This window comes from Anguilla rostrata, chromosome 11 (assembly GCF_018555375.3).
Source record: "Anguilla rostrata isolate EN2019 chromosome 11, ASM1855537v3, whole genome shotgun sequence".
Taxonomy (NCBI): domain Eukaryota; kingdom Metazoa; phylum Chordata; class Actinopteri; order Anguilliformes; family Anguillidae; genus Anguilla; species Anguilla rostrata.
In genome coordinates, this window is record NC_057943.1 from 456470 (window position 1) to 475815 (window position 19346).

General features: G+C 46.9%; 1 protein-coding gene across 3 annotated transcripts in view; it reads left to right on the forward strand.

Annotated features, from left to right (window-relative positions):
- LOC135235136 (metabotropic glutamate receptor 7-like) overlaps positions 1 to 19346 on the forward strand; it is a 171210-nt gene that overhangs the window by 46713 nt on the left and 105151 nt on the right. For 2 of the 3 annotated variants that reach the window (XM_064300356.1, XM_064300357.1), the window contains exon 1: positions 15157 to 15953. The exons of the other annotated variant lie outside the window; for it this stretch is intronic. The gene's annotated coding sequence lies outside the window, so the exon portion shown is untranslated. Of the gene's footprint in view, positions 1 to 15156; positions 15954 to 19346 lie in introns of those variants that run through there. 3 annotated transcript variants of the gene reach the window in all.

The window sequence follows — 19346 nt, forward strand, 5'->3', positions numbered from 1 at the left end:
CACACTTGCACACACACACTCACACACACACCACACACACACACACTCACACACGCCCACACACTCACACACACTTGCACACACTTGCACACACACACACTTGCACACACTTGCACACACTCACACACACACACTCACACACACACACACACACACACTTGCACACACTTGCACACACTTGCACACACTCACACACACACACTCACACACACACACACACACACACACACACACTCACACATGCACACACACTCACACACACTCACACACACACACTCACACACACACACACACACACACGCACACACACTCACACACACTTGCACACACCACACACACACACACTCACACACACTCACACACACACCACACACACACACACACTCACACACCACACACACGCACGCACGCACGCATGCACGCACGCGCACACACACACACAAACCCTTGGAAAGATACATTTAGGCATAGCCTGCTTTGGTTTTTTTTAATCCAGCTTTAAGAAGCCAATTTTGTTACACTGCTGGATTAGAAAACAGAATTGAATAATTGTGTCTCTGTTGGATCTGTGTGGTGCATTGAGTATTTTAACTGTGCATGGTCCCTGCTAACTAAACAATAAACTAAACTGGAAGAACGGTGATGCGTTCATGAAATTATTAAAACCATCAGTAACATTTTTTACGTGCTCTGTCAATATCATAACATTTCAGCCATTATTGTGCTGATTGAGTATTCACTATAATCTTTGCCTTCCAAACATTTCAGTTTAGTCGTGCACATGCACATTAAACACCACAGGCCTCCTCTCTGGGGTTGGTCTTAATGTGAATTCCCCTGCTCTTTGCTCATTTCGCATGTGTCCCTCTGCGATTGAAATTGTTTTCAGAATTATGGTCGTGAAGATTTCACTAACCCTCCAAAAAACATGGCAACCCCTCATCCCTGTGATTTCTAAAGTACAGTTTGCACCCAACTCCTCCTCTTACCCCAACAGTCTCCTAACAGCACCCCACTGGATTAGCTGCTGAATCTGCTTCACATGGACACACCTGCCGCAGGCTCGATTGATCCTCATCCATTTTTCCTCTAGTACACCTGAGCACCCTGGAAACCCAGGCACAACGTCGTGAATGCTATCGTGTGTCTTCGCTCATCTAGAGGATCAGTGTGAATCTGCTTCATCAGGGGTCAGAATGTGGGGGGATCAGTGTGAATCTGCTTCATCTAGAGTGTGGATCAGTGTGAATCTGCTTCATCTAGAGTGTGGATCAGTGTGAATCTGCTTCATCTAGAGTGTGGATCAGTGTGAATCTGCTTCATCTAGAGTGTGGGATCAGTGTGAATCTGCTTCATCTAGAGTGTGGATCAGTGTGAATCTGCTTCATCTAGAGTGTGGGATCAGTGTGAATCTGCTTCATCTAGAGTGTGGGATCAGTGTGAATCTGTTTCCTCTAGAGTGTGGGATCAGTGTGAATCTGCTTCCTCTAGAGTGTGGATCAGTGTGAATCTGCTTCATCTAGAGTGTGGGATCAGTGCGAATCTGTTTCCTCTAGGGTGTGGGATCAGTGTGAATCTGCTTCCTCTAGATTGTGGATCAGTGTGAATCTGTTTCCTCTAGAGTGTGGGATCAGTGTGAATCTGCTTCCTCTAGTGTGTGATCAGTGTGAATCTGTTTCCTCTAGAGTGTGGGATCAGTGTGAATCTGCTTCCTCTAGTGTGGATCAGTGTGAATCTGCTTCCTTTAGTGTGGGATCAGTGTGAATCTGCTTCCTTTAGTGTGGGATCAGTGTGAATCTGCTTCCTCTAGTGTGGGATCAGTGTGAATCTGTTTCCTCTGGAGTGTGGGATCTGTGTGAATCTGTGTGTTCCATCAGAAAAAAATTAAAAAACAAAACGGAACAAAACAATCCTCTCCAGCTCTCATCTGCTCCATTGATGCCAGGAGACTTTCAATTGCATAAGAAAATGTAAAAGCACAAAAAATCGCTTGAAAGAGAATTTTAATTTCTGTCATTTTTGAAGAGATTTCTATCTGCCTTGACACTAGCAGGGGGAAGTACTGATGACTCAACACAAAATGTGTCAGAATACATAAACAAAACATCTCTCTATTTGTTAAAGCTCGCTGGGGTTGGGCTCCAAATGCTGCTGAGGAAGACATGAGGAAGGACGACGTCAGCAGCTTCTGCACCTGCGAGTGTAACAGCTCTTCTGTCACTTTCCTAATTTAACGCCCAGAAAAACACACAGACGTCCTTTCCTGCTTCAGACAAAACACACAGACGCCCTTTCCTGCTTCAGAAAAACACACAGACGCCCTTTCCTGCTTCAGAAAAACACAGACGCCCTTTCCTGCTTCAGAAAAACAGACGCCCTTTCCTGCTTCAGAAAAACACACAGACGCCCTTTCCTGCTTCAGAAAAACACACAGACGCCCTTTCCTGCTTCGCTTTGCGGTGTGAAGTTTAGGAAAGTAAAGCAGGAATCTCAGCTTAAAGGAACAGTTAACTTGCTGGGGGTTTTATTATATTTCTGGATGAATAATATTTGAGATATTCCTAGAAGCTTCTGATGACCTGTTCTATCTTTACAATGGCTAGTTTGGGGGCATTATGGGATTTATGGTCTAAATCAATAAAATGTGCTTGAAGTATCTGAACATTCAAATACAGAATTTCTCCCGTTAAGCCATTTCTCTTCCACTCAGAGAGCCAGTAAATACTGAATGATTTGTGAGTTAATCTGCCGCTCTTTAGCAACCCTTGTCTTCTGAGTGCGTGGTGTGGTGACCACATTAGCAAACCATTGTTCCCAGAATTCATTCACATTTCCGATTAACACCACTCACAGTGCTGTAGAACTGCGTTTTTCAAAGTGTGTAAAGTCATACTGTGCTGTGAATGAATAAAAACTGATTCCAGTTCATAATGGAGCATGTGTAAGATCAACTGAGCTCAATTCATAATGGAGTCTTTCTAAGCTCATACTGCAAATATTAGAACATGTCCAAACTCCACGGGCTCAGCCTCTGTCTGTGCAAACTGATCTCCCGTTTTTACGTTTCAGCTGGACTAGCAACATCTGGTGGTATGGCAAATTTCACGACAGAAAGAAAGATCAATGAAGAGAAATTAAGATTTCCTGCCCCCCACCCCTTCTGCTGGACTCCTTTTGATTTAATAATTCTACAATATTAATATAATTCTGAATATAGCTCATTGTATTTATACCAAGCAGCGTGATGCATTTTATTGCATAATTAAAATAAAAAAAGCAGAGCAAAATGTAAGAGTTGGGATCTGCCAAAGCTCAAACCCTGATCTCCAGTAGAATGAAGCAGATTACATTTTTTGATATGTTCACGCATTTCTATATTTAAAACATATTTACAAGATTTACAACCAATATATTTTATCACTTAAAACGCTGTGTATAAGGTGTTGCAAACAGAACATGTTATTTTAGAAAATGGAAAATAGTTACACGGGTGCCTTGGGCTAGAAAAGTTTGGGAACCGCTGCTCTAATGGTGAGGTTAGTGTGAGGTCAGTAACAGCTGTGTGTAAACATGAGTGTTATTTATCAGTGAGAAGTTACTGTAGTAATAGCTGTGTGTGTGAGTGTGTGTGCGTGTGTGCATGAGTGTGTGTGTGAGTGTGCATGAGTGTGTGTGTGTGTGTGTGTGTTTGCGTGTGCGTGTGTTTGCGGTGTGTTTGCGTGTGTGTGTGTGTGAGTGTGTGTGTGTGTGTGAGAGTGTTTGCGTATGTGAGTGTGTGTGTGTGTGTGTGTGTGTGCGAGTGTTTGCGTGTGTGTGTGTGTGTGTTTGCGTGTGTGTGAGTGTTTGTGTGCGTGTGCGTGTGCATGAGTGTGTGTGTGTGTGTGTGTGTGCCCGTTCACACCCATCACCTGAGAGACAGGGGAGGGTAACGCCATGGAGACTGCGTCCCAGCCCCGCGACCCAGCCCCGCGACCCAGCCCCGCGACACAGCCCCGCGTCAGAGAGCCCGCGACCCAGCCCTGCGACCCAGCCCCGCGTCAGAGAGGCCCGCGACCCAGCCCTGCGACCCAGCCTCGCAACCCAGCCCTGCGACCCAGCCCCGCGACCCAGCCCCGCGTCAGAGAGGACCGCGACCCAGCCCTGCGTCAGAAAGGACCGCGACCCAGCCCCGCGTCCCAGCCCGCGAGAGCCCGCGACCCAGCCCGCGACCCAGCCGCGAGGGCTGCGATCCAGCGCACTCCAGCTCGAACCAGCTCTGCACCCAGCCAGACTCCACCCGTCGAGAGGACCGCGACCCAGCCTGCCAGAGACCGCGACCCAACCCCAGAACCGCCCATCCGCTCCAGCCCGCGTTGTGCTCAAGAACTTAGCCGAGGTCTGTAAAGTCAGCATGCATTAGTACTCTCTCTCACAAATTCCCTATATACCCCTCTCAAACCCCAATATACCCCTCTAATACCCCGATTTACCCCTCTCAAACCCCAATATACCCCTCTAATACCCCAATTTACCCCTCTCAAACCCCAATATACCCCTCTAATACCCCGATTTACCCCTCTCAAACCCCAATATACCCCTCTAATACCCCAATTTACCCCTCTCAAACCTCAATATACCCCTCCAATACCCTGATTTACCCCTCTCAAACCCCAATATACTCCTCCAATACCCTGATTTACCCCTCTCAAACCCCAATATACCCCTCTAATACCCCGATTTACCCCTCTCAAACCCCAATATACCCTCTAATACCCTGATTTACCCCTCTCAAACCCCAATATACCCTCTAATAACCGATTTACCCTCTCAAACCCCAATATACCCTCTAATACCCTATTTACCCCTCTCAACCCCAATATACCCCTCTAATAACCTGATTTACCCCTCTCATACCCCAATATACCCCTCCAATACCTGATTTACCCCTCTCAACCCCAATATACCCTCTCAATACCCTGATTTACCCCTCTCAAACCCCAATATACCCTCAATACCCCGATTTACCCCTCTCAAACCCCAATATACCCCTCTAATACCCCAATTTACCCCTCTCAAACCCCAATATACCCCTCTAAAAACCCTGATTTACCCCTCTCATACCCCAATATACCCCTCCAATACCTGATTTACCCCTCTCATACCCCAATATACCCCTCCAATACCTGATTTACCCCTCTCATACCCCAATATACCCCTCCAATACCCTGATTTACCCCTCTCAAACCCCAATATACCCCTCCAATACCCTGATTTACCCCTCTCAAACCCCAATATACCCCTCTAATACCCCGATTTACCCCTCTCAAACCCCAATATACCCTCTAATAACCTGATTTACCCCTCTCAAATCCCAATATACCCCTCTAATACCCCGATTTACCCCTCTCAAACCCCAATATACCCCTCTAATACCCCAATTTACCCCTCTCAAACCCCAATATACCCCTCTAATACCCTGATTTACCCCTCTCAAACCCCAATATACCCCTCTAATACCCCGATTTACCCCTCTTAAACCCTAACATACCCCTCTAATACCCCGATTTACCACTCTTAAACCCTAACATACCCCTCTAATACCCCAATTTACCCCTCTAATACCCTGATTTACCCCTCTCAAACCCCAATATACCCCTCTAATACCCTGATTTACCCCTCTCAAACCCCAATATACCCCTCTAATACCCCAATTTACCCCTCTCAAACCCCAATATACCCCTCTAATACCCCAATTTACCCCTCTCAAACCCCAATATACCCCTCTAATACCCTGATTTACCCCTCTTAAACCCTAACATACCCCTCTAATACCCCGATTTACCCCTCTCAAACCCCAATATACCCCTCTAATACCCTGATTTACCCCTCTCATACCCCTAATACCTCTCATAAACTCGTACTTGTACTGAGTTTCTTGTTCTGGTCTCAGGTGGTTTGTGGATGGATGTGACAGTTGAGACCATAGAGGTTGCAGACATAATGGACAATAGTGTATGCTGGGAATGGTTTCTCCTTTCTGTGTGATCTGAGCTACCTCCTGAACACCTGACTGAGGTCACTGATAATTAACCCACACCAAGAAAAAGGTGAAAAGTCCTTTTTGACAACAGCGGGTTACAGAGCAGCGGAGGAGAACCTGACCCCTCGTGTTTCCTGAGCGCAGAGCTATTTATCACGATGTAAACGCTGCCAGCCGCTCGGAAAATGAAAAGCAGAAGGTTTTAGTCCAACACTCCTGACATTTCACACGACACACTTCAGCAGCTAGCAGACGCCCGCACCCAGAGGGCCGCACCCAGAGGGCCGCCCCACAGCCTCCGTGTGTTCACAGGGGAACCCAGCCTGGTTCGAGGGCTCTCCGTCGGGCAACAGAGATAAATCCAGCAATCTTTCACTTTTCCATAAAGAATTAAGAGGGCTACACCTTTGATGCCAATCAAAGTATCCGGCCAGAACCCTTTTTACTGAGAGTGCGTTTGTAACGGAGTCCAGGACTCAGCCATGTGAGGCCTCTGAAGGGTTCTGAGGATACGTGTCAATGAAAGTGCACAAGCCCCTCCCCCCACCCAGCGTCTAATTTGCTCAGACAATTGAACAAAATCTTTCAGTTCTGCTCTTATCATGGCAGCTGATGATCGTGGATTTGCATAATTAATTTGTTTTGAAATTTGCCATTGAGTTCAAAAATGGAAATTCCATGTCAAGTAAATTCCACAGTTCCATTGGGAAGTCTGTGACCATGAAAATTAATTAGAAAATAATGGCTTCTCATATCATGTTATATCGCCAGAGATTTCCCATAAAAGCACATGAAAGGCATATCTCCGGGTTACGGACCGTGCACGTACCGCTGCGTGTGGTTATCTAAGCGCGTAACTGCGGGATCTGAGTGGAGTTGGTGAGGGAACAGGTTCCCTGAGGCACATTATATCAGAGCAGAACTCCTTGTCTCCTGGGGGAGGGGGGGTGACTCAGTACTCTGACTCATCCACAGGTACGTCGTGAGCACAAACTCACATCTCCACTCCACCCAGGATTCTGCCAAACCACTTTGGTCTGTAGAGTGGGATTTAAACCCAGAGCCCTGTGGAAGAATGGGATTTAACCCCAGTGCCCTGAGGAAAAGCACTATTTAACCCCAGAGCCTGTGGAAGGCAGGGAGGATATAACCCCAGAGCCTGTGGAAGGCAGGGGGGATTTAACCCCAGAGCCTGTGGAAGGCAGGGGGATTTAACCCCAGAGCCTGTGGAACAGCAGGATGTAACCCCAGTGCCCTGTGGAAGAGCCGCTGCTGAACCAGCTTGTCTCAGGACAGGTGACAGGAGGCAGCACACTATTAATAAATTAATATAGACATTGCATTTCATTTCAGATCCTTGCTGGAAACGAGGCACAGGCTGCCTGTTACAGAGGAAGAGACGAGCAGTAAGTACGAGCGGTAAGTAAGAGCGGTAAATACGAGCAGTAATTATTAGCGGTAAGTACAGGCGGTAAGTATGAGCAGTAAGTACGGGCGGTACGTAAGAGTGGCAAATACAAGCAGTAAATATGAGCGGTAAGTATGAGCGGTAAATGTGGGTGGTAAGTACAGGCGGTACGTACGAGCCTACATGCAGGTTTGTAGAGAAAGAGATTCTCATACACAAGGCTTATTTTCAGTACTTATTTTCACCACTTCAAAAATATATTTTAGTCTGAAAATATCCATGAAAAATTATTAAAAACATTTAACACAAACCCCTGAGAATCACAAACAGATATGAGCACAATGCATTTTTCGAGCTGTGGGTAAATAAATCAGCTGGATAGTGGGAAGCTGTGTGTGTGTGTGTGTGTGTGCATGCCTGTGTCTGTGTGTAGGAGTGTGTGTGTGTGCGTGCATGTGTGTGTGTGCGTGTAAGGGTTCATGTGTGTGCGTGTAAGAGTGTGTGCGCATGTGTGTGTGTGTGAGTGTGTGCGCATGTGTGTGTGTGTGCATGCCTGTGTCTGTGTGTAGGAGTGTGTGTGTGTGTGCGTGTAAGGGTGCATGTGAGTGTCTGTGCGTGTCTGTGTGTGTGTGTGTGTGTGTGTGTGTGCAAACATTCTTGTGTGTGTGTGTGTGCGTGTAAGGGTGCAGGTGAGTGTGTGTATGGGTGCGTGTGAGTGTGTGCGTGTGTGTGTGAGTGTGTGTGCATGTGTGTGTGTGTGCACGTGTAAGGGTTCGTGTATGTGCGTGTGCGTGTAAGGGTGCATGTGTGTGTCTGTGCGTGTGTTTGTCTGTGTGTGTGTGTGTGTGTGTGTGTGTGTGAGAGAGAGTGTGTGTGTGTGTGTGTGTGTGTGAGAGAGAGAGAGTGTGTGTGTGTGTGTGTGTGTGTGTGTGAGTGTGTGTGTGTGTGTGTGTGTGTGTGTGTGTGTGTGTGTGTGTGTGTGTGTGTGGTGTGTGTGTGTGTGTGTGTGTGTGTGAGTGTGGTGTGTGTGGGTGTGTGAGTGTGAGTGTGTGTGCGTGTGTGTGCGTGTGTGTGTGTAGGGGATGGAAGTGGTAAGTATTGTTGGATCAAGCTGCTGTTATAATCTGAAGGAAAATTCTTTTGTTTAAAGTCAGCCGTTTCTCTTGTGAGGGTAATCATGCCTTTCAAACCCATAGACCATAAATTAAACGGGAGGGACTGCAGAGGAAGGTCTAAAGTGAAGTGTAATCTCCATGTACAACACACACAGTCATTCTTCAGGAGCAAGGGCCATCTTCTGCAGGTTCGCTAGTGAACTAAATCACCGCGCAGAACACCTTTTTCATCTGTAACCTTGCGGCTGACAGGAAGAGTGCAGGTCAGGATTCCAGAGCTGTCTCTGTGCAGCAGGATTAGTGCTCCGGATTAGACATTTTGCAGTAAATACAGCTCATTGATAAAGATGAGAAAAAATAAATTACTATCAGTAAATCATCCATTTTATATATGTGATTTCGGAGGTGCAGCATGGTGGTGCAGTGGGCAGCACTGTTGCCTGGGTTCGAATCCCAGCCGGGGCCTTTCTGTGTGGAGTTTGCATGTTCTCTCCGTGTTTGCGTGGGTTTCCTCCCATAGTCCTAAAGACATGTAGGCAGGCTAATTGGAGACTAAATTGCCCATAGGTATGAGTGTGTGAGTGAGTGGTGTGTATGCCTGAGAATGGTCCTGCCAAGTCCTCTCACCCAGTGCATGCTGGGATGTGCTCCAGCACCACCATGATCCTGAGCAGGAATAAGGGGGTTAGATAATGGACGGATGGGTAATTCCTCTGATGAAAACATGCTCAGACACTAATGAAGCGAAGCACCAGCATTTATTACATAAATATCTTTAAGATCAAACCTAAACAATAATTAATCACCAGCTGGATAAACATGCTGTGGGCGTTCGTTTCCCTTAATTATCTGCTGATTGAAACCATGGTGAAGTTTTTCATTTCTAGACGAGGGTTTTGAGCTGATCCTTTATGTTCCAGCCTTAATCTGTTTGACTAAAGGGGATTCATGGTAATTATACTGTCAGAAGCACGCATCTATGTGGGATCTGTAACGGAGAGCGAGGGTAGCTATTCTTTATATAATAATTACTCTCCCTCTCTGTAACATAGATGTGTATTTCCCACAGTATAATTACTGTGATACTAGATCTGGAACTCAGATTTTCTGATCGTTACCTTTGATTTTACCTGCCTGTGTGACTGTAGCTCAATGCGTTCTCTTGAGCATGAAGGTACAACCAGTCATCTCCACCTCTTCCCATCTCTTTCTCTGTCTGTCTCTCTGTCTCTCCCTCTCTCTCCCTCTCTCTTCTCTCCCCTCTCTCTCTCTCTCTGTCCCTCTCACACTGTCACTCTCTTGCTCTCTCTCTCTCACTCTCTCTCTACTCCTTCCTCATCAGTTCAGTGTCTCCTCATTAGTGTAGTACTGAAGGTGTGTCTCCTGGGTTAGAATGCTCAGAGAGCACAGGTTGGATGGTGGATGATGGACTCGCCTCTCTTAAAATGTTGACACTGGCAGGCTTCCCGTTGGAAACTGTACAGAATTTGGAGTTGAAAGACTTTAAAACAGTGAAAGTTTAGCCGAGCCGAATGCTGCCCCCCCCCCCCCACAGGGGGGTGATGGGGGCTTTTACTGCCTCTGTCATTGTAAATACTTTCACAGCTGACAGGGCCTAACAGATAGATTTTGAACTTTTACCAGCGAGTGTAAAACCTCAGGCTATAATCCAGCCCATTGCCCTGATTATGTGCTCCAGTAGCTTTGCCATTACCTCCCTATTAACCCCCCCCCCCCCACCTCCCTGTTACCATTTAGCCTCACTATGGCTATGGGAGTAAGGAGGTGGGGAGTGTGTCTATGGCAATAAGGAGGTGGGGAGTATGGCTATGGGAGTAAGGAGGTGGGGAGTGTGTCTATGGCAATAAGGAGGTGGGGAGTGTCTATGGGAGTAAGGAGGTGGGGGGTGTCTATGGGAGTAAGGAGGTGGGGAGTATGTCTATGGGATTAAGGAGGTGGGGAGTGTGTCTATGGCAATAAGGAGGTGGGGAGTATGGCTATGGGAGTAAGGAGGTAGGGAGTGTGTCTATGGCAATAAGGAGGTGGGGAGTGTCTATGGGAGTAAGGAGGTGGGGGGTGTCTATGGGAGTAAGGAGGTGGGGAGTGTGTCTATGGGAGTAAGGAGGTGGGGAGTGTCTATGGGAGTAAGGAGGTGGGGAGTGCGTATGGGAGTAAGGAGGTGGGGGGAGTGTCTATAGGAGTAAGGAGGTGGGGAGTGTGTCTATGGCAATAAGGAGATGGGAAGTATGTCTATGGGAATAAGAAGGTGGGGAGTGTCTATGGCAAAAAGGAGGTGGGGAGTATGTCTATGGAAATAAGTAGGTGGGGAGTGTGTCTATGGGAGTAAGGAGGTGGGGAGTGTGTCTGTGGGAGTAAGGAGGTGGGGAGTATGGCTATGGGAGTAAGGAGGTGGGGAGTGTGTCTATGGCAATAAGGAGGTGCGGAGTGTCTATGGGAGTAAGGAGGTGGGGAGTGTCTATGGCAATAAGGAGGTGGGGAGTATGTCTATGGAAATAAGGAGGTGGGGAGTGTGTCTATGGGAGTAAGGAGGTGGGGAGTGTGTCTATGGGAGTAAGGAGGTGGGGAGTGTGTCTATGGGAGTAAGGAGGTGGGGAGTGTGTCTATGGGAGTAAGGAGGTGGGGGAGTGTGTCTATGGGAGTAAGGAGGTGGGGGAGTGTGTCTATGGGAGTAAGGAGGTGGGGGAGTGTGTCTATGGGAGTAAGGAGGTGGGGAGTGTCTATGGGAGTAAGGAGGTGGGGAATGCGTATGGGAGTAAGGAGGTGGGGGGAGTGTCTATAGGAGTAAGGAGGTGGGGAGTGTCTATGGGAATAAGGAGATGGGGAGTGTCTGTGGGTCAAGATGGGAATAAGCGCAGAGTAAACACACCACAGCAGTCGCATTAAATATGACATCACCTGACCCCGGCCTGTCTGCTGGGAGTGAAGAATCAGATATAAAATGAGGACTGACCCCAGAGCACCTGTGAAAGGGCCCATTCGTCTGGGTAATTGCACTAATCAGGGCTGAGAACGTACATGCCACCCCCCCCCCCCCCGATGCTTATCGCCACAGTAAAATCATTTAATGGCTTAGAGATGGAGGAGTGCATGATTGATGGGGTCAGCCAATAACCCGTTTAAAGACCATTTAAACATACACATACTGGCTCGCGTTGGGAAAATCCTGCTTCATAATGGACAGAAAAATATGAAATCAATAATGAAACTGATTTATTATCTGAAATAAAACCTGCCAATGAATACCTGTGTGTGTGTGTGTGTGCCTTAAATCAAAGCACTGGGGACACTATAACACCACACCATTATTCGTAAGTCGTGCGTTAAACACATGTCTCCTTACTGCAGCTGCTGTCACCCAAGCCTGGGCAGTGGGGTGTGTCACATGACTGGGGTTAGGGGACACCCCTGCAGTGGGGCGTGTCACATGACTGGGATTAGGACATACCCCTGCTTCACCCCAACCTGGACACTGAAGGGGTTGGACTGCAAACCACCGATCCATGCCCTGGCTGGCATACCTGCACGGAACTGCTTAAGGACGTTAGGAAACTTGGTAGGCACACCAAGCCTGGTGAGTTGCAACCAGAGGATGTCTCGGTTGATGGTGTCTAAGGCTTTAGCCAAGTCTATGAACGTGACGTAGAGGTCACGATTCTGCTCTCGACGTTTCTCCTGGGTCTGCTCGGCAGCACAGACCATGTCGATGGTACTGCACCCTTCCCTGAAGCCGCACTGTGATTCGGGTTCGTATGTTCTCTGAGATGTGATCGGGGACCCTGTGGAGAGTGATTCGTCCAAGAACCTTCCCAGCAACAGAGAGGAGGGAGATGACTGTACCGTCACTGCAGGCAGCCCTGTCACCTTCCGTCTTGTATATCACCATGACGATTGTGTCCTTCCTTTCCGAGGAATGTGTGTGGACACATGCACGGTGTGTGTCTGTTGGGTGGGCTTGGTTACACATGCACGGTGTGTGCCTGTTGTGTGGGCTTGGTTACACATGCACGATGTGTGTCTGTTGGGTGGGCTTGGTTACACATGCACGGTGTGTGTCTGTTGGGTGGGCTTGGTTACACATGCACGGTGTGTGTCTGTTGGGTGGGCTTGGTTACACATGCACGGTGTGTGTCTGTTGGGTGGGCTTGGTTTCACGCACCATTTCACCCGGTGAGCATATCGGCACCAGATCGTTTCTGCACATAACACACTTTGACAAAGGGAAGATTTATCCCGTATGGCTGCCAAGTTACCCGGAGCAGAAATGTATGTTCCTGTCTGGGGAAAAACAGCGAACTTGTGGCAGAAGGAGGCGGGTCTGGGGGCTGTTAATCACAAGCGGCGGAGCAGCAGACCCCCCCCGCGACCGACCCCCCCGTGATCGATATTTGTGTTGGGCCTGGATCGTGTCAGAGAGCCGAAACAGTCTGTGATATTGAACAATGGGGGCTGGAAATAAAAAACAGAATTACATTTAAGCCCCGGGCAGGATGTGCTGAGGGGAACAGTTTCAGGGTTTATTCTCCAGAATAGATCCTATTTCTCAGAATAAGTGAATAGTCTGTATTTTTCAGTAAAAGCAAATAGATTTGGCTTTTCACTATAAAGTAACAGATTTTGTTTTTCTGTATAAGCAAATGGATTTTTATTTTTCTTATAAATGAATATATTTCATTTTTCAGTATAAGCAAATATATTTTATTTTTCAGTATAAGGGAATAGATTTTATTTTTCAATGTAAGTGAATAGGTTTTTATTTTTCACTAAGAAAATATGTGTGGTCAGTGTATGGTCTGTGTGTAGTCACTGTATGGTCTGTGTGTGGTCTGTGTGCCGTCTGTGTACGGTCACTGTATGGTCTGTGTGTGGTCAGTGTGTACGGTCTGTTTGTGGTCTGTGTGTGGTCAGTGTATGGTCTGTGTGTGGTCTGTGTGCGTTCACTGTATGGTCAGTATGTGGTCAGTGTATGGTAGTGTGTGGTCAGTGTATGTGTTTATGGGGAGACATAGCTCAGGAGGTAAGAGCGGTTGTCTGGCAGCCGGAGGGTTGCCGGTTCGATCCCCTGCCCTGGGCGCGTCGAAGTGTCCCTGAGCAAGACACCTAACCCCTAACTGCTCCCACCGAGCTGATTGGTACCTTGCATGGCAGCCTTTCACCGTTGGTGTGTGAGTGTGAGTGTGAATGGGTGAATGAGAGGCATCAATTGTAAAGCGCTTTGGATAAAAGCGCTATATAAATGCAGTCTATTTACCCTTTACCATGTGTGGACCAATTGCATTCATCAGTCAGTGTGCTATAGTCAACAACTGTGCTGTGGTACTATCTTTAAACACTATTCCAGAGGCAACCTGTGGGGTGGTAGTGCAGTAGAATGCTTAGGGAACTCTTGCGAGAGGTCACAGGTTCAATTCCCAAGTGGGGCATTGCAGTACCCTTGCGCATGGTGATTAACCTGAATAGCTTCAGTTAATATTCTGCTGTATAAATGTATTGTATATAAAATGTAAGCTGCATAAATTGTTCTGCTAAAGAAATGTAATGTGGTGGCCTTCTTTTTCTCCTGTCATGTAACCATGTTTCTCACCACCACATAACCCGTCACCATAATTACATACTCATTTTTATTTAATTTTTATTTTTAGAAATCAGCTGGATTTCAGTGAAGACTGGCAGGTCAGTAATGTTGCCTAATAAGCCTGGTATCAAAAAGTGTTCATGGAGGTAAAATATACAATGAAAACCAGTGAGTCTATTTTCCAGAAATTTTGTGTCTTTGTTACCATGTGTCCGTGTGGATTTCCTCCGGGTACTCCGGTTTCCTCCCACAGTCCAAAGACATGCAGGGAGGCTAATTGGTGTCTCTAAATTGCCCATAGGTATGAGTGTGTGAGTGAATGGTGTGTGTGCCCTGCGATAGATTGGTGGCCTGTCCAGCATGTAATCCTGCCTCTCACCCAATGCACGCTGGGATACGCTCCAGCACCCCCCACGACCCGGCACAGGATAAACGGGTATATATAATGGATGTCAATAGCAGTATCATTATCACTCTCCACCCCTCTTGTGCGTGTGTGTATGTAAGTGAGTGAAGTGTGTGTGTGTGCGTGCGTTTGTACGTATGTGTGTATGTGTGTGTGCGTGCGTGCATAATGTGCATGTGCGTGTGTGAGGGATATGAGGGGGATACTAAGCAATGTCTCTCATCAGTAGGAGTTAAGGAGAAAATGTCTGAAATTGTCTTCAGTAAAACTGCCGTTGCCGTGGGGAACAGGAGATGCTCTGTGTATTTCCTACCCAGAAGTCACTGCAGGTTGAAATGAGGGAACTGATAGAATAAGAACAAATGTCCTCCATTGAGTAACTCTGCTTATAAAAAAATGATAAGAAATTGCACTGCAGTGAGTAATAATTTATAACATCTCATTGAAGGTGTTTTTATCATTGCATTATAATTTCCAACCAAAGGTGCTTTCAGGGAGAGTCACAAACTTCCAAAAGGATGAATTATTAAATATACTTCTCCTCATTTCCATCAGTGGGGACCCGCTCTTAGCAACAATTGCCCTGTGCTGAATTTAAGTTCCTGTGTGGCTGCAGAATTCCGACACGGCTGTTTAGAATTAAAAAAACAAGCTCACACACAGCAGCAGGTGACTGTTTCTTTGAGTCGTCCTGTTTTGTACATAATTATGCAGCACTCACTCAAGCACGGGGCGCAGAAAGAAAATCCTTTTAATCGCTGTATAACTCTCCCTGGGGGGCCGAGGCGGTGTTTGCGTGGGCAGCGGGGACAGTGTCAGTAAGGCCATCACAAACGCGACGCGGTGCTGCAGAAGCTGAGCCGGAGCGCGCTACAATAGCTAGCCTCTGGGACAACGTTCCTCTGACCGTGCACACCATAAAACAGGCTGTGATGGTGAAGTTCTTCCTGGCCTGTTGCAGCGTGGGGTTCTGTCTTACACAGTTTACAGTGACCCCCTGGTGAACAGCAGTCTTTTCCAGAGCACTGTGATCACTGGAATCAATTTTATACACCACCGCCATGGGAGCAATGCTCAAACCCGCACTTGTAAAAGAAAAAGTACGAGCACAGGCGCGCGCGCGCTCCCAAAAGCGAACTTACAAACAGTCAGGTACCGTGCTAGAATTCAAATATTTTTTAAAGAGTCTGTCGCCCACAAATGCGGTTTTCACTCCGCAGAAGTACAATACAGGGCGCATTCGAAAGTACGTTAGTTAAAAATCTAAAAACAACACGTGAATTAACGCGATCTGAATGGATACAAACTTTCCTTTTATTTGGAAACCTGCAAACAAAAAACAACCGGAGATCCTTTAAACCAGAATTCCCGCGAGGCAGTGGAGACGGAACAACAGCAACGAAGGGGATCGGGTAAGTCTACGAAGTTACAATTGGAGTAACTTAAAAAAAAAGTATTTACTTAGTATTAACAAATAGTAGTCTAGAGTAGTAGTCGCATGTAGCATTTGCTAGGTACGATGGCAAGACAGTTTGCATTGTTAAAAATGTCTGTAAATTACAGCTAAACAGTTAAAATGTTTACAGCGCAGTTAGTATTTTAATGTGGCCTACACAACGTTCCTTGTAGCGATAGCAGTCGGACTCCCGAGCCTTATATCAGCCCCAAAGGTACAGTGCGATTCCTCTCACTGGCCACATACTGCACCCCACTACGGGTAGACAGCACACCTGTGTGTTTATACAGCAGCATACCTGTGTGTTTATATCTCAGCTTACCTGTGTGTTTACATCTCAGCTTACCTGTGTGTTTATATTAAAGCGTACCTGTGTGTTTATTCATCAGTATAGCTGCGTGTTTATACATCGCCATACCTGTGTGTTTATATCTCAGTACAGCTGCGTGTTTATACATCAGCATACCTGTGTGTTTATACGTCCGTATATCTGTGTGTTTATACATCAGCATACCTGTGTGTTTATACATACGTATATGTGTGTGTTTATACATCAGCATACCTGTGTGTTTATACATCTGTATATCTGTGTTTATACATCAGCATACCTGTGTGTTCATACATCAGCATATCTGTGTGTTTATACATCAGTATAGCTGGGTTTATACGTCACCATACCTGTGTGTTTATATCTTAGTACAGCTACGTGTTTATTCATCAGCATACCTGTGTGTTTATATCTCAGCACACCTGTATTTATATCTGAGCACACCTGTGTGTTTATATGCCACTATACCTGTGTGTTTATATCTCTGCATACCTGTGTGTTTATACATCAGTATACCTGTGTGTTTATATCTCAATATAGCTGTGTGTTTATCTCAGAACAGCTGTGTGTTTTTACATCACTATACCTGTGTGTTTATTCATAAGCATACCTGTGTGTTTATGTCTCAATATAGTGGTGTGATTTATACATCAGCATACCTGTATGTAAACACACACCTGTCTGCTGTCAACATGGCACTGCGCTAGTAGCATATTTGCAGTCTTATGAGAATATGTCATTCTGTGTTGGAGCATTTCAGTGAGGTGTGTTAGGGGTGAACACGACATGGCCCCATAGAGCAGATATGCTTTTAGAAATAATGTGAGAAAATGTTTCGGCTGAGTGCTGACATGTCTTTAGCTCCCTGACTCCCTGGCCCCATTTAGATAACCTTTCTCTCTCTGGATTTCCTTTTGAGATAATTTTATAGGCATAGCTGTGGAAAGGTTATGTGTCTAGTGGTACCTTATTTTGCTACAATACAAATAGTTGTTTGTTAGGTTAATATCAGGCTTATTGTTTATAAATGGGCCTTTGTGCCACTTTGGTGATGCTGCATATTTGTATTGCTGAACACTGATGTTCTTCAGTACTGTGCGCCGCTCTGGTTGTTGTGTGAGTCTGTTGCTGGTTGCTGGGTGAGTTGCTGTTGCCTGGTTGTTGGGTGAGTTGCTGTTGCCTGGTTGTTGGGTGAGCCGCTGTTGCTGGTTGCTGGGTGAGTCTGTTGCTGGTTGCTGGGTGAGTTGCTGTTGCCTGGTTGTTGGGTGAGGTGCTGTTGCTGGTTGCTGGGTGAGGTGCTGTTGCTGGTTGCTGGGTGAGGTGCTGTTGCTGGTTGCTGGGTGAGGTGCTGTTGCTGGTTGCTGGGTGAGGCGCTGTTGCTGGTTGCTGGGCGAGTCGCTGTTGCTGGTTGCTTGGGTGAGGCTGCTGTTGCTGGTTGCTGGTGTGTGCGTGCTGTTGCTGGTTGCTGGGTGAGGTGCTGTTGCTGGTTGTGGGTGAGCGCTGTGTGTTGTGGTGAGCCGCTGTTGCTGGTTGTTTGTGGCTGAATTGTTGCTGTTGCTGGGTTGCTGGGTGAGTTGCTGTTGCTGGTTGTGGGTGAGCGCTGTTGCTGGTTGTTGGTGAGCGTGCATGTTGTCGTGCTGGTTGCTGGGTGAGTTGCTGTTGCTGGTTGCTGGGTGAGCCGCTGTTGCTGGTTGTTGTGTGAGTCTGTTGCCTAATTGTTGTGTGAGTCTGTTGCTGGTTGCTGGGTGAGTTGCTGTTGCTGGTTGTTGGGTGAGCCGCTGTTGCTGGTTGTTGTGTGAGTCTGTTGCCTAATTGTTGTGTGAGTCTGTTGCTGGTTGCTGGGTGAGTTGCTGTTGCCTGGTTGTTGGGTGAGCCGCTGTTGCTGGTTGCTGGGTGAGGCGCTGTTGCTGGTTGTTGGGTGAGTTGCTGTTGCTGGTTGTTGGGTGAGTGCTGTTGCTGGTTGCTGGGTGAGGCGCTGTTGCTGGTTGCTGGGTGAGGTGCTGTTGCTGGTTGCTGGGGAGTTGCTGTTGCTGGTTGCTGGGTGAGGTGCTGTTGCTGGTTGCTGGTGGGTCTGTTGCTGCGGTGCGCTGTTGCTGGTTGCTGGGTGAGGTGCTGTTGCTGGTTGCTGGGTGAGGCGCTGTTGCTGGTTGCTGGGTGAGGCGCTGTTACTGGTTGTTGGATGAGGCACTGTTGCTGTTGTTGGGTGAGTCGCTGTTGTTGGTTTGCTGAGTGAGGCACTGTTGCTGGTTTCTGGGTCTGTTGCCTGGTCGTGGAGATATTCACTGGCACAGCTGGCTGGAGGACTTTTCTTCTTCACTTTCTTTTATCCAAGTTTCTGACAAGCTGGTCATTAAAGATCCCGTGGAACTTACCACAAGGAGTAATGAGTTCCCCTGCGGCCTGGCACAAATCCCAGACCTGCTCTCTCAGTCTGGATACCTATTCATCCCCCCGTTTGATGAGATTAAACATGAAATATTATCTGAGTTAATAAAGTAGAAAAACATGCCCCTTTTATATCACATTTCGCACTGTACCGATTTGTGAAGAAATATTGCGGTGCTTCAGATGGAAATGCATACAGGATTGATCAAACCTTCCAGCAACACTCACTTCACAAACCTCTGATCTGCCAGCCTGCAGCAGTACTGTACCTCAACAGAGTTCTGCTCACTGAGACCTGGCACCTCTACTGTGAGTAGAGATGGAGATGATCAGGGAGGGGCAGAGCTGTGGGAGGGAGGGAGGGGTCCTATCTTACCTGGCAAAGATATTTTTTATTTGTCGTCCATTTTGAAATCTAGAGGGGGTTTAATTAGAATTTTCTTAGCTGTGCTTGTGTTTGTGTGCTCTGAATATTAATTGTGCATTTGAATCTGTTTATTTGGCTGACTTTCTCTCTGGAGAGTCTCTACATTCTGTGATCAGCATGGAATTACACATCAAGTGCCCTCGTCAAGAGTCTTTTTTAATTGCATAAAGAATTAGCCTGATAAGGATTAGCCTGAGAGTTACTGTAGG